The following is a 15065-nucleotide window of genomic DNA, read 5'->3' on the forward strand; positions in this document are numbered from 1 at the left end:
GTGTTTTTTCACTTTAAAACACTTTAGGGGTTTAATTTGCGCCTGGCACTTATTTGGACACCTAATCTAGTCAGAAAGGACCCTCCACTCTGGAAGGAAGAGGAAGGAGGCCTCATTTTCGCGCCTCAATTGCGCAGTTGTTTTGCCTAGGCAGTTCATGCAGCTTCACGTGGGGAGTCCAGAGGCTTCAGGAAAGGCTCCAGAGAGGCTTATTTCCTATTAAAATAATCCCTAAGGAAGGTAAAGGCCACAGTGGAAAGCTGTGGCAAAGTACTGTAGTGTGTTAACCGGTTAATAACTGTTATTAGCTCCGGTTTGGGCATTAAGGGGTTAATTGATCTGAAAATTTGTGTGCAATCTTTTCAAAGCATTAAGACACTGTGGTGAAATTTTCATTAATATCGGATGTTTATTTGATGGTTTTTTGATGTTTCAGTAATAAAGTGTGCACTTTTATTATTTAAAGAGAGAGTAACGTTTTTGTCAAAAATAATTTTTACTGCATTGAAGTTCTGTTTAAGTCTGTCAAACATATCTGAATCTTCAGATAGCCTATGTTCTGTATGTTCAAAGTCCAAGGTGGTTCCCCCATTAAATTTATGTGTGAAGTGTGCCATAGCTTCCAAGCAGCTTAAGGACCATACAATCACACTTAAAGATATAGCCCAAGATGATTCTTTAGCTGAAGGTAGTGAAGATAGCTCGCTATCCTCTCCTTCTGTGTCAACACCAGCTATGCCTGCGCAAGCGATGCCCAGTACATCTAGCGCTCCAATTACGATTACTATGCAACAGTTAGCGGCAGTAATGGATAATTCTCTCTCAGCATTTTTATCCAAACTGCCAGCTTTTCCTAGGAAGCGTGATTGCTCTGTTTTAAATACAGAAAATGAGCAAGCAGACGCAGAGGATAATTTATCTGTAGTGCCCTCACATCAATCTGACTTGGCGGTGAGGGAGGGCCTGTCTGAGGGAGAAAATTTCTGACACAGGTAAAGTTTCTCAGCAGGCAGAGCCTGATACCATAGCATTTAAATTTAAGCTAGAACACCTCCGCGCCCTGCTTAAGGAGGTCCTAGCTACCCTTGATGATTGTGATCCTTTAGTGATCCCAGAAAAACTGTGTAAAATGGACAAATTCTTAGAGGTCCCAGTACACACCGATGCATTTCCGATACCTAAGAGGGTGGCGGATATCGTGACTAAGGAGTGGGAGAAGCCAGGTGTACCTTTTGTTCCCCCTCCTATATTTAAGAAAATGTTCCCCATTGTTGACCCCAGAAGGGACGCGTGGCAGACGGTCCCTAAGGTAGAGGGGGCAGTTTCAACGCTAGCTAAGCGCACGACTATACCAATAGAAGATAGTTGCGCTTTCAAAGATCCTATGGATAAAAAATTAGAAGGTTTACTTAAGAAAATTTTTGTTCAACAAGGTTTTCTTCTTCAACCAATTTCTTGCATTATTCCTGTAACCACTGCAGCTGCTTTTTGGTTTGAGGAATTAGAAAACTCGCTCCAGAAGGAGACTCCTTATGATGAAGTCATGGATAGAATTCACGCCCTGAAGTTAGCTAATTCTTTCATTACAGATGCCGCTTTTCAACTAGCTAAATTAGCGCAAAGAATTCTGGTTTCGCAATAGTGGCGCGTAGAGCGCTTTGGCTAAAATCGTGGTCGGCGGATGTGTCGTCCAAAACAAAATTGCTTAATATTCCTTTCAAGGGTAAGACCCTATTCGGGCCAGAGTTGAAAGAAATTATTTCAGATATCACTGGGGGAAAGGGCCATGCCCTCCCACAGGATAGACTTTTCAAAGCTAAAAATAAGTCTAATTTTCGTTCCTTTCGCAATTTCAGGAACGGACCGGCTTCTACCTCTACAGCCACTAGGCAAGAGGGTAACGCACCCCAGCACAAACCAGCATGGAAGCCATTGCAAGGCTGGAACAAGGGTAAACAGGCCAAAAAGCCTGCTGCTGCTGCTACCAAGACAGCATGAAGGGGTAGCCCCCGATCCGGGACCGGATCTAGTAGGGGGCAGACTTTCTCTCTTTGCTCAGGCCTGGGCAAGAGATGTTCAGGACCCTTGGGCACTAGAAATTGTCTCTCAGGGGTATCTTCTAGAATTCAAGGACCTTCCTCCAAGGGGAAGGTTTCACATGTCTCGCTTATCTTTAGACCAGATAAAGAGACAGGCATTCTTACATTGCGTAGAAGACCTGTTAAAAATGGGAGTGATACACCCAGTTCCAACAGCAGAACAAGGACTGGGATTTTACTCAAACCTGTTTGTAGTTCCCAAAAAGGAAGGAACTTTCAGGCCAATTCTGGATTTAAAGATCCTAAACAAATTCCTCAGAGTTCCATCATTCAAAATGGAAACCATTCGGACAATTTTACCAATGATTCAGGAGGGTCAATATATGACTACCGTGGACTTAAAGGATGCGTACCTGCATATTCCTATCCACAAAGATCACCATCAGTTCCTGAGGTTCACCTTTCTGGACAAGCATTACCAGTTCGTGGCTCTTCCCTTCGGATTGGCCACTGCTCCCAGAATTTTCACAAAGGTGCTAGGGTCCCTTCTAGCGGTGCTAAGGCCAAGGGGCATTGCAGTAGCACCTTACCTAGACGACATTTTAATACAAGCGTCGTCCTTTCGCAAAGCAAAGGCTCATACAGACATTGTTCTAGCCTTTCTAAGGTCTCACGGGTGGAAGGTGAACATAGAAAAAAGTTCTCTGTCCCCGTTCACAAGGGTTCCCTTCCTGGGAACAATAATAGACTCAGTGGAAATGAAGATCTTTCTGACAGAGGTCAGGAAGTTAAAACTTCTGAACACTTGTCGAGTTCTTCAATCCATTCCTCAACCCTCCATAGCTCAGTGCATGGAGGTAATAGGACTCATGGTTGCGGCAATGGACGTAGTTCCGTTTGCTCGAATTCATTTAAGACCATTGCAACTGTGCATGCTCAAACAGTGGAATGGGGATTATGCAGATTTGACCCCCCAAATTCAAATGGACCAGAAAACCAGAGACTCACTCCTCTGGTGGTTGTCTCTGGATCATCTGTCTCAGGGAATGAGTTTCCGCAGACCGGAGTGGATCATTGTCACAACCGACGCCAGCCTCCTAGGCTGGGGCGCGGTCTGGGAGTCCCTGAAGGCTCAGGGTCTATGGTCTTGAGAAGAATCTCTTCTCCCGATAAACATTTTGGAATTGAGAGCGATATTCAATGCGCTCCAGGCATGGCCTCAACTAGCGGAATTCATCAGATTTCAGTCAAACAACATGACGACTGTAGCGTACATCAATCATCAGGGAGGAACAAAGAGTTCCCTGGCGATGAGGGAGGTAACCAAGATCATCAAATGGGCGGAGGATCACTCCTGCCATCTATCAGCAATTCACATCCCAGGAGTGGACAACTGGGAAGCGGATTATCTGAGTCGTCAGACTTTCCATCCGGGGGAGTGGGAACTTCACCCGGAGGTTTTTGCCCAGTTAACTCAACTATGGGACATTCCAGATCTGGATCTGATGGCGTCACGTCAGAACTCCAAAGTTCCACGTTACGGGTCCAGGTCCAGGGATCCCAAGGCAACATTGGTAGATGCCTTAGTAGCGCCTTGGTCGTTCAATCTAGCTTATGTCTTTCCACCGTTTCCCCTTCTCCCCCGGCTAGTAGCCAGGATCAAACAGGAGAAGGCTTCGGTAATTCTGATAGCTCCTGCGTGGCCACGCAGGACTTGGTATGCAGACCTGGTGAATATGTCATCGGTTCCACCATGGAAGCTACCTTTGAGGCAGGACCTTCTAATTCAAGGTCCATTCGAACATCCAAACCTAGTTTCTCTGCAACTGACTGCTTGGAGATTGAACGCTTGATTCTAGCTAAGCGTGGGTTTTCGGAATCAGTTATAGATACCCTGATCCAGGCTAGAAAGCCTGTCACCAGGAAAATTTACCATAAAATATGGCGGAAATATCTTTGTTGGTGCGAATCCAAGGGTTACTCATGGAGTAAGATTAGGATTCCAAGGATTCTATCGTTTCTCCAAGAAGGATTGGAGAAAGGTTTGTCAGCTAGTTCCTTAAAAGGACAGATATCTGCTCTGTCTGTTTTGTTACACAAGCGTCTGGCAGCAATGCCAGATGTTCAGGCGTTTGTACAGGCTTTAGTCAGAATTAAGCCTGTCTATAGACCTGTGGCTCCTCCATGGAGTCTAAATTTAGTTCTTTCAGTTCTTCAAGGGGTTCCGTTTTAACCTCTACATTCCATAGATTTCAAGTTACTATCTTGGAAAGTTTTGTTTTTGGTAGCTATTTCTTCTGCTAGAAGAGTTTCTGAATTGTCTGCTTTGCAGTGTAATTCACCTTACCTGGTGTTCCATACAGATAAGGTCGTTTTAAGTACCAAACCTGGTTTTCTTCCAAAAGTGGTTTCCAATAAGAATATTAACCAGGAAATAGTTGTTCCTTCTCTGTGTCCTAATCCAGTTTCTAACAAGGAACGTCTGTTGCACAATCTTGATGTGGTTCGTGCTTTAAAGTTTTATCTAAAAGCAACTAAAGACTTCAGACAAACATCATCCTTGTTTGTCGTCTATTCTGGCAAGAGGAAAGGTCAAATGGCGACTGCGACCTATCTGTCTTTCTGGCTGAAAAGCATCATCCGGTTGGCTTATGAGACTGCTGGAAGGCAGCCTCCTGAACGAATTACAGCTCACTCTACTAGAGCTGTGGCTTCCACATGGGCTTTCAAGAACGATGCTTCTGTTGAACAGATCTGTAAGGCAGCGACTTGGTCTTCACTGCATACATTTGCCAAATTTTACAAATTCGATACTTTTGCTTCTTCGGAGGCTATTTTTGGGAGAAAGGTTTTACAAGCAGTGGTGCCTTCCGTTTAGGTTACCTGACTTGTTCCCTCCCTTCATCCGTGTCCTAAAGCTTTGGTATTGGTTCCCACAAGTAAGGATGAAGCCGTGGACCGGATACACCAATGTAGGAGAAAACAGAATTTATGTTTACCTGATAAATTTCTTTCTCCTACGGTGTATCCGGTCCACGGCCCACCCTGGCATTTTAGTCAGGTCTAAATTTATTTTTGAAAACTACAGTCACCACTGCACCCTATGGTTCTCCTTTTTCTCCTAACCGTCAATCGAATGACTGGGGGGCGGAGCCTGAGGGGAGCTATATGGACAGCTCTGCTGTGTGCTCTCTTTGCCACTTCCTGTAGGGATTGAGAATATCCCACAAGTAAGGATGAAGCCGTGGACCGGATACACCGTAGGAGAAAGAAATTTATCAGGTAAACATAAATTCTGGTTTTTTTTTCAGTCATGTGACTGCTATTGAAAAGCATTGAGAAGAAGTGCATTTATTAAAATAGCCAGTAGGTGGAGCTGTCCGCTTGTGTTGCAGCAAAGCCAAGCAAGCTGAAATTAATCCGTTTAACCAGACCTGAGCTATCAAGCAGATTTCAAAGGAACAAGATCTCCCTGTCTAAAAATCAGTCCAGATTGGAATGCATAGAAAGAACTGTTAGCAGACAAATGCAAGTGAAGTCTGTGTTGTGTGATTATTTTATTAGGTTTATAATGCTGTTTAGCAAAGGTTTTTGTTAATTTAACTTAGTTTAAGTATATATTCTGTGTTGTGTGATTATTTTATTAGGTTTATAATGCTGTTGAGCATTTAAAGTCTTCATTTCAAAGCTTTAAAAATAAATGTTTTAGGTGTTACTTATGACAATTTTGAGAGGGGCCTGGAACCTATCTCCCTCACTTCCCATTGACTTACATTATAAACTGGGTTTCAATTTACAACAGTTTTGATTTACAACCATTCCATTTGGAATCTAACCCCGGCGTAAACTGAGGGCTACCTGTATATATAAGTAAATTTTTATTTTTGTTTAATTTTGCATACACAGTTTTTGCATTAAGTATGTTTTCCTTAAAAATAAGTTGTGTTAATAAGAGCAAATCACACCGAAAAGTGATTAAAGATAAAAAAAAAATATTATATTAAAAGGGACAGTCTAGTCAAAATTAAACTTCACTGATTACAGTCAGCACTGATTGGTTAAAGTGCATTTATGTAAAAATAACTGAGATAAGAGGGCAGTCTTCAGAGGCTTAGAAACAAGGTAATCATAGAGGTAAAACGTGTATTAATATAACAGTGTTGATTAAGCAAAACTGGAGAATGGGTAAGAAAGGGATTAGCTTTTTAAACAATAAAAATTCTGGAGTAAACTATCCCTTTAATAAAAACCAGCCAACCATGTCATTTTTAAAACAGAACAACAAGACTACCAGACACTTTACAAAAGTCTATAAATCCTGCATGTCTGACGCAAGTGTAGGTTATAGTCAGACCATGCCTCTAGGATACTATGGGACTCTCACCGCCAGCCTCTTGTCATGTGAGATCGCCAAAACACAATTCATTCTATCCAGTAAGACTACTTTACTATAACAAAAACAGACATGAAACTAGTTTATGTTTGCAAACATTTACATAAATTTGTTTCTGACTTGTTGAGGCTATAAGTGTTTTTTTCCACATTAATAGTAGTTAGCATTTGAAGTGCCAGGTATCATGTGTTGAGCATCTCATGCAAGAAGATGTAATTGCAGGAACATCCAACTAACGAAACAAAATGCCTGGTGGAATCTAATCCATATTCCTCGTCTCATTTGTTGAGGCCAGAGACATTTTTCTAAGGTGAAGACTAGTCTAGTTTGAGACTATATAAGATTGTTTTACACATAACCTGTGTATCACTGCTGAATGCACTTTAAAGGGACAGTCTAGGCCAAAATAAACTTTCATGATTCAGATAGAGCATGTCATTTTAAACAATTTTCCAATTTACTTTTATCACCAGTTTTGCTTTGTTCTCTTGGTATTCTTAGTTGAAAGCTTAACCTAGGAGGTTCATATGCTAATTTCTTAGACCTTGAAGCCCACCTCTTTCAGATTGCATTTTAACAGTTTTTCACCACTAGAGGGTGTTAGTTCACGTATTTTATATAGATAACACTGTGCTTGTGCACGAGAAGTTATCTGTGAGCAGGCACTGATTGGCTAGACTGCAAGTCTGTCAAAAGAACTGAAAAAAGGGGCAGTTTGCAGAGGCTTAGATACAAGATAATCACAGAGGTTAAAAGTATATTATTATAACTGTGTTGGTTATGCAAAACTGGGAAAAGGGTAATAAAGGGATTATCTATCTTTTAAAACAATAAAAATTCTGGTGTAGACTGTCCCTTTAAGTTAATGGAAAATTACAAGACAAGCAGTAAAAATAAGTTTAATTAAACTTTTTTGGGTGATTTAAGTCTGTTTAAAGGGATAGTAAACTCAAAATTAAACTTTCGTGATTCAGATAAGGCATGCAATTTTAAACAACTTTACACTTTTATAATCAAATTTGCTTTGTTTTCTTGCTATTCTTTGTTGAAAGCTAAACCTAGGTAAGTTCAAAAACTGATTTCTAAGCCGTTGAAGGCCACCTCTTATCTCAGTGCATTTTGACATTTTTTTTAGAATTAGACAGTGCTTGTTAATGTGTGCCATATAGATAACTGATAGTCATCACTTATTGGGTAACATTTCTGTCAAACGAACTGAGATAAGGGGGCAGTCTGCAGAGGCTTAGATACAAGGTAATCACAGAGGTAAAAACTGGGGAATGGGTAATAAAGGGATTATCTATCTTTTTAAACATAGAAAATGTTCAAGTAAACTGTCCAAAGGGACAGTCTACTTGAACATTTTCTATTGTTTAAAAAGATAGATAATCTCTCTGTCTCTTTGATGTCCTATAATGCAGAATGTCAAGTGGAGAATCCATGTTATCACTGTAGGAGATGTACATATAATTATACAGTGCTAGATCTTTAATGAAAAAAGCAGATGACCTAGATAACTGCACCACATTATGGACTGTAAATAATCTCAGCTGAGGTTGTCAAATAAAATTATGGATGAAAGTATTGACAAAAATAGTGACTATATATATATATATCTTAGTTCAAAGCATTTTCTTTTTTATATTTCTCTACTACATTACATGACTGATGTATCAAAGATATATATAAAAAATAAACCAGTGTTGTGCATATTTCATACATACACCAATGATTTTCCAATACAAAACAGACACACATTTTACTAGAAATATAAAGTGCATATGTACAAAGAGTTCCCACAAGCTAAATACTTTAGCATAAGTGTTTTGTGTGTGTAACGAAGCACTCACCTGGAGAGGACACACATTTTGACTGAACAATATACAGGAAATTCTACCTCCATTCCCAAATTTGTAGTAAACTATTAACCCAATTTTAACATTTCAACGTCTCATTTATTTTCCTTGAACAGATCTCAAACTATATTAACCTCTACACCCAAGAAGACTATTCTTTTCAAAAGGTGGCAGAAATAATATGTGTGTATATATATATATATACATACACACACACACATTAATCATGAAGACAATAAAGTATGATCATTTGAATCATTGCCTATTTTATTATAAATACAATTTAACTGGGTTATCAAAGAAGAATGAAAAAAAAACAGCACACATTTATAGAAGTATAACTTCTGCCCTGTATACAATTCCATGTCTGATTCATTCTTCGTTGTTCTTAGCTTTCTGGTTTGTGATTTGAACATCCCAAATTCATATTCATAATATAACTTCTTCACCTAGAAGTGACTATATAACTTAATTAATTGGCACAAATCGCCAGCCTTCTGATTGGACCTTTCTCAGTCTCCTTCGTTAACTTGTATACCGTGTAAATATTTAGTTATAATATTGGTGCATTTGAGATTAATGAGAACTGAAATTCGTTACAAAAATTATGTTTCTGAATTTCAAAATTACACTAAAATGTATGTTTTTTTAAAGAACATTCCCGTCTAATTTATTTGTAATACCATTATTTGTCGGCATTTAACATTGCACAAGCAGTTCTGGTGAACTGCTTGTGCAATGCCGTCTGCTGCAGATTTGGTGGATTCTTTCAGCACCCTGCCATTTTTGGAATCCACCTGGATGTAGCGTAGGCAAACAAAGCCCACACAAAGTATGACAAAAATTGAAACTAACCGCCCTCACAAAGTATTAACAGAAAAAAACCGAACCGCCTGCACAAAGTACTGTATTAACAAAAAACTAACTAACCCTTAAACCGCCAAACCCCCACAACATAAATTACAATATTAAACCCTAAACCACCAAACTCTACAACGCCAACTACCTAATTATACTATTAACCCCTAAACCGCCAACCTAACACTAAATTACATTTATCAAAAATAATAAAAAATAAACTTAATCCCTATGAAAATAAAAGAACAAAAACAAAATAAAAACACCCCCTAATATAAACTACCAATAGCCCTTAAAAGGGCCCTTTGTAGGGCTTTGCACTAAGTTAAACAGCTCTTTTACATTTAAAAAACACTTAGTCCCCTCCAACAGTAAAACCCTCCACCCACCAAACCCTCCAACACTAAAAAAAAAACTAAACTACCCAGTGTCCCTAAAGGGGCATTTGTATGGGCATTGCCCTTAACAGGGTATTCAGCTCTTTTACTGCCCTTAAAAGGGCATTCAGGTCTTTTACAAGCCCATTAAATACCTAATCTTAAAATTAAAAAAAAAATAAAAAAATTAAAAAAATCCTAACTCTAACCCCCAAATAGGTACTCACCATTTCTGAAGTCCAGTGGAGAAGTTCTTCTTTCAGGCGGCTCCGTCATCTTCTATCTTCATCCGAAGCGAAGGCGGCGCGGAGGTGCGGAGCTGGCTTCCCCAATGCACGGATCCTCAGTGGCGGTCTTCAGCGAAGGCGTTCTTCAGCGGCGGCGGTCTAAAGCGGCGTGGAGGCTCCTGGGCTCCTCTTCATGCGATCGTCCACCGCACACTGAAGATTAAAGGCAAGGTACCCCATATTTATAAGGATACCTTGCATTCCTATTGGCTGATATTGTGAAATCAGCCAATAGCATGAGAGCTACTGAAATCTTATTGGCTGATTTGAACAGCCAATAGGATTTCAGTAGCTCTAATCCTATTGGCTGATTTCAAAATTTCAGCCAATAGGAATGCAAAATACCCCAAATTGAATGCGGTACCTTGCATACAATTTTCAGTGTACGCCGGAGATCGGATAAAGAAGAACCTCTACGCCACTTTGGACGACTGCCGCTACGGATCCACACATCAGGGAAGAGCGCTCCGCACCTCCACTCCGCGTTGCCTTTGCTCCAGATGAAGATAGAAGATGATGGAGCCGCCTGGAAGAAGACCTTCACTGTCTGACTTCAGGAACGGTGAGCACCTATTGGGGGCTTAGTCTTAGGCTTTTTTTTATTTTTTGGGGTGGCTTTTTTTAAGATTAGGGTTTTTTGGGAGTTTTTTTTTATTTTGGGGGGGTTGATTGGGTGGGGGGTTTTACTGTTAGGGGGTACTTTGTAATACTTTGTAATTTTTACATGTAAAAGAGCTGATTTTTTTTACGGCAATGCCCTACAAAAGGCCTTTTTAAGTTTATTTACAGATTAGGGGGTGTTTTTATTTTGGGGGGATTTTTTTTATTTGTATAGGGGTATTAGTTTAAGTTTACATTTTTTTTGGGATAGCTTTGTTTATTTATTTTTTTCGGTCATTTTACATTTTTTATTTTTTGTAATAGCTTTGGGGTTTTGCCTTAATATTTTTTTGGTCAAGAAGTAAAAAAAAATATTTTTATTTTATTCATAACAATTCCAAAGTAAATGTAAAGGGAGATAAGGGAGGGAAGTAGAGAAGTAAGGAAGGGAGGGAGAGAGAAAGGGAGAGAAGGGAGGGAGGGAGAGAAGGGAAGGAGAAGGGAGGGAGAGAGAGAGAGAGAGAGAGAGAGAGAGAGAGAGAGAGAAGAGAGAGAGAGAGAAGGGAGGGAGGGAGGGAGAGAGAGAGAGAAGGGAGGGAGAGAAGGGAGGGAGAGAGAGAGAGGAGGGAGAGAGAGAGAGAGAAGGGAGGGAGAGAGAGAGAGAAGGGAGGGAGGGAGAGAGAGAGAAGGGAGGGAGAGAGAGAAGGGAGGGAAGGAGAGAGAGAAGGAAGGGAGAGAGAGAGAAGGGAGGGAAGGAGAGAGAGAAGGAAGGGAGAGAGAGAGAGAAGGGAGAGAGAGAGAGAAGGGAGAGAGAGAGAGAAGGGAGAGAGAGAGAGAGAGAGAGAAGGGAGAGAGAGAAGGGAGAGAGAGAGAGAAGGGAGAGAGAGAGAGAAGGGAGGGAGGGAGAGAGAAGGGAGGGAGGGAGAGAAGGGAGGGATGGAGAAAAGGGAGGGAGAGAAGGGAGGGAGAGAAGGGAGGGAGAGAAGGGAGGGAGGGAGAGAAGGGAGGGGGAGAGAGAAGGGAGGGAAGGAGAGAGAGAAGGAAGGGAGAAAGAGAGAGAGAGAGAGAGAGAGAGAGAGAGAGAAGGGAGAGAGAGAGAGTAGGGAGAGAGAGAGAGAGAGAGAGAAGGGAGAGAGAGAGAAAAGGGAGGAGGGAGAGAGAGAAGGGAGGGAGAGAGAGAAGGGAGGGAGAGAAGGGAGGGAGAGAGAAGGGAGGGAGAGAGAGAAGGGAGGGAGAGAGAAGGGAGGGAGAGAGAGAAGGGAGGGAGAGAGAGAAGGGAGGGAGGGAGAGAAGGGAGGGAGGGAGAAAAGGGAGGAAGGGAGGGAGGGAGAGAAGGGAGGGAGGGAGAGAAGGGAGGGAGGGAGAGAAGGGAGAGAGAGAGAAGGGAGGGAGAGAGAGAAGGGAGGGAGGGAGAGAAGGGAGAGAGAGAGAAGGGAGGGAGGGAGAGAGAGAATGGAGGGAAAGAGAGAAGGGAAAGAGATAAGGGAGGGAGGGAGAGAAGGGAGGGAGGGAAAGAAGGGAGAGAGAGAAGGGAGGGAAAGAGAGAAGGGAGGGAGGGAGAGAGAGAAGGGAGGGAAGGAGAGAAGGGAGGGAAAGAGAGAGAGAAGGAAGGGAGAGAGAGAGAGAGAAGGGAGAGAGAGAGAGAGAGAAGGGAGAGAGAGAGAGAGAGAAGGGAGGGAGAGAGAGAAGGGAGAGAGAGAGAGAGAAGGGAGAGAGAGAGAGAGAGAAGGGAGGGAGAGAGAAGGGAGGGAGGGAGAGAGAGAGAGAGAAGGGAGGGAGGGAAAGAGAGAAGGGAGGGAGAGAGAGAAGGGAGGGAGAGAGAGCGAGAAGGGAGAGAGAGAGAGAGAGAGAGAGAGAGAAGGGAGAGAGAGAGAGAAGGGAGAGAGAGAGAGAGAGAAGGGAGAGAGAGGAGGGAGGGAGGGAGAGAGAGAGAAGGGAGGGAGAGAGAGAAGGGAGGGAGTGAGAGAAGGGAGGGAGGAGGGAGATAAAAGGGAGGAGGGAGAGAGAGAAGGGAGGGAGAGAGAGAAGGGAGGGAGAGAAGGGAGGGAGAGAGAAGGGAGGGAGAGAAGGGAGGGAGAGAGAGAAGGGAGGGAGAGAGAGAGAGAGAGAAGGGAGGGAGAGAGAGAAGGGAGGGAGAGAGAGAAGGGAGGGAGGGAGAGAAGGGAGGGAGGGAGAAAAGGGAGGGAGGGAGAGAAGGGAGGGAGGGAAGGGAGGGAGGGAGAGAAGGGAGGGAGAGAAGGGAGGGAGGGAGAGAAGGGAGAGAGAGAGAAGGGAGGGAGGGAGAGAGAGAAGGGAGGGAGGGAGAGAGAGAAGGGAGGGAGGGAGAGAAGGGAGGGAGGGAGAGAGAGAAGGGAGGGAGAGAGAGAAGGGAGGGAAGGAGAGAGAGAAGGAAGGGAGAGAGAGAAGGGAGGGAAGGAGAGAGAGAAGGAAGGGAGAGAGAGAAGGGAGAGAGAGAGAGAGAGAAGGGAGAGAGAGAGAGAGAGAGAAGGGAGAGAGAGAGAGAGAGAGAGAAGGGAGAGAGAGAGAGAAGGGAGGGAGAGAGAGAGAAGGGAGAGAGAGAGAATGGAGGGAGGGAGAGAGAGAAGGGAGGGAGGGAAAGAGAGAAGGGAGGGAGGGAGAGAGAGAAGGGAGGGAGTGAGAGAAGGGAGGGAAGGAGAGAGAGAAGGAAGGGAGAGAGAGAAGGGAGAGAGAGAGAAGGGAGAGAGAGAGAGAAGGGAGAGAGAGAGAGAAGGGAGGGAGGGAGAGAGAGAGAGAGAAGGGAGGGAGGGAAAGAGAGAAGGGAGGGAAGGAAAGAGAGAAGGGAGGGAGGGAAAGAGAGAAGGGAGGGAGGGAGAGAGAGAAGGGAGGGAGAGAGAGAGAGAAGGGAGGGAGGGAGAGAGAGCGAGAAGGGAGAGAGAGAGAGAGAGAACGGAGAGAGAGAGAGAGAGAGAGAAGGGAGAGAGAGAAGGGAGGGAGAGAGAGAGAAGGGAGGGAGAGAGAGAAGGGAGGGAGAGAGAGAAGGGAGGGAGAGAGAGAAGGGAGGAGGGAGAGAAAAGGGAGGAGGGAGAGAGAGAAGGGAGGGAGAGACAGAAGGGAGGGAGAGAGAGAGAGAAGGGAGGGAGAGAAGGGAGGGAGCGAGAGGAGGGAGGGAGAGAGAGAGAGGAGGGAGGGAGAGAGAGGAGGGAGGGAGAGAAGGGAGGGAGAGAGAGAGAGAAGGGAGGGAGAGAGAGAAGGGGGGAGAGAGAGATTTACAGCTATAAATTGACTCTGAGGTATACAAACAAACCACAGACAGTCTAGACAGATGTTTGTGTAAGTAATAGCAGGTAAGGCAGGGCTATGTATTTAAATATGCTGAACAAGACACAGCTTATCAGGAGAGTAAATTGCCACTCAGAAGCTTAACTATTGATACTGTACGGATCTATCAATTTCCAGGTGCAGGGTCCCATCTTGCCTGCAGCCAGTACTGCTTAACTTCCCTTCCCCTCAGCATTCTCTGCAGTCACAGTGCTAATGCTAACTTTACTTACTGGACTGGTACTGTAGTTTGTTTATATGCACAACTGCAACATCACCATGCCATGAGTCGCAGTGGGTGCCATAAGAAAAAAATTAGCGGCTCACGGTCCCGCCTCCAGCAAAGGGAAGGAGAAACTATATAAAGTTAAAATGAAGCGTTTATTCAAAATAAACGCTTCATTTTAACTTTATATAGTTTCTCCTTCTATTTGCTGGAGGCGGGACCGTGAGCCAATAATTTTTTTCTTATGGCACCCACTGCGACTTCCAGAGTTTGATTACATTACATGATAACCAGTTTTCAAAAGCGCAAGACCGCAAGTATACTCTTACAATGCAATTACAGGCTGTAAACATGCAGCTTTACAGGAATTCCTGCCATAGCTTTTGAAGATTAAACAATAGATCTGCTTACCATAGATTGTCTTGTTGGGCTAATATGAATCAAGAATGATATCACCTGTGCAGAGAGCTGCTGAGTTTACACACAGACGACCAAAGGAGAAAAGACCCCTCACGGCGGTTTTAGGCTACGTCCACTCACTCACTGTCATAGTTGTTTAAACTCTAATGTTACAGTACAGCATTTATTGTGCTCGTAATTAGTTAAATGCTGCGTCTACCCTCAAAACTTGCCCTATCAACGCAAAACCACAGTAACTCCCATAAATTGACAGAAGCAGATTAGGAGACACTTATTTGCTTTACAGGTCTGCTTCGCTGCCCACATTATTTTGCCTCTATGCAACCATATGCATTTAAAAAAATAACACAAATAGTATTATCATTCTGCTTTTTTGGCTATATAACCACCCGTGACACTTTTTATACACCACAATCCACAATGGCCGCATTCGGGCAGCGCTCAGGAGCAAGTGGAAGCGCTTCACTCCCAGCGATGACGTGGCGCTAGGTGTCGTCACATGCAAGGGAGCTTTGAAAAAACGTTCGCATGCACAATAATGGACTGCGCATTCGAACGTTTTTACTAAGCTCCCTTGTATTGTTGCTGGGCTGCCAGTGCCTGCCGAGAATGAGTTCCCCAGTCTCTTCGCAAACAACGGACCTCTGACCCACCTCCATTCAGCTGCTCTCAGCTCAGCCCCTGTAGCTTATCCTGCACTGAATAGAGGTGGGTCAGAGTTGCGATGTTT

The 15065-nt window shown here is 43.4% G+C and overlaps 1 protein-coding gene across 1 annotated transcript in view; it reads right to left on the reverse strand.

The window, feature by feature from the left end:
• Positions 1-15065, reverse strand: part of IGSF9 (immunoglobulin superfamily member 9) — a 217708-nt gene that overhangs the window by 35845 nt on the left and 166798 nt on the right. The gene's annotated exons all lie outside the window — the stretch shown is intronic.

Source organism: Bombina bombina, chromosome 1, assembly GCF_027579735.1.
Source record: "Bombina bombina isolate aBomBom1 chromosome 1, aBomBom1.pri, whole genome shotgun sequence".
Classification (NCBI taxonomy): domain Eukaryota; kingdom Metazoa; phylum Chordata; class Amphibia; order Anura; family Bombinatoridae; genus Bombina; species Bombina bombina.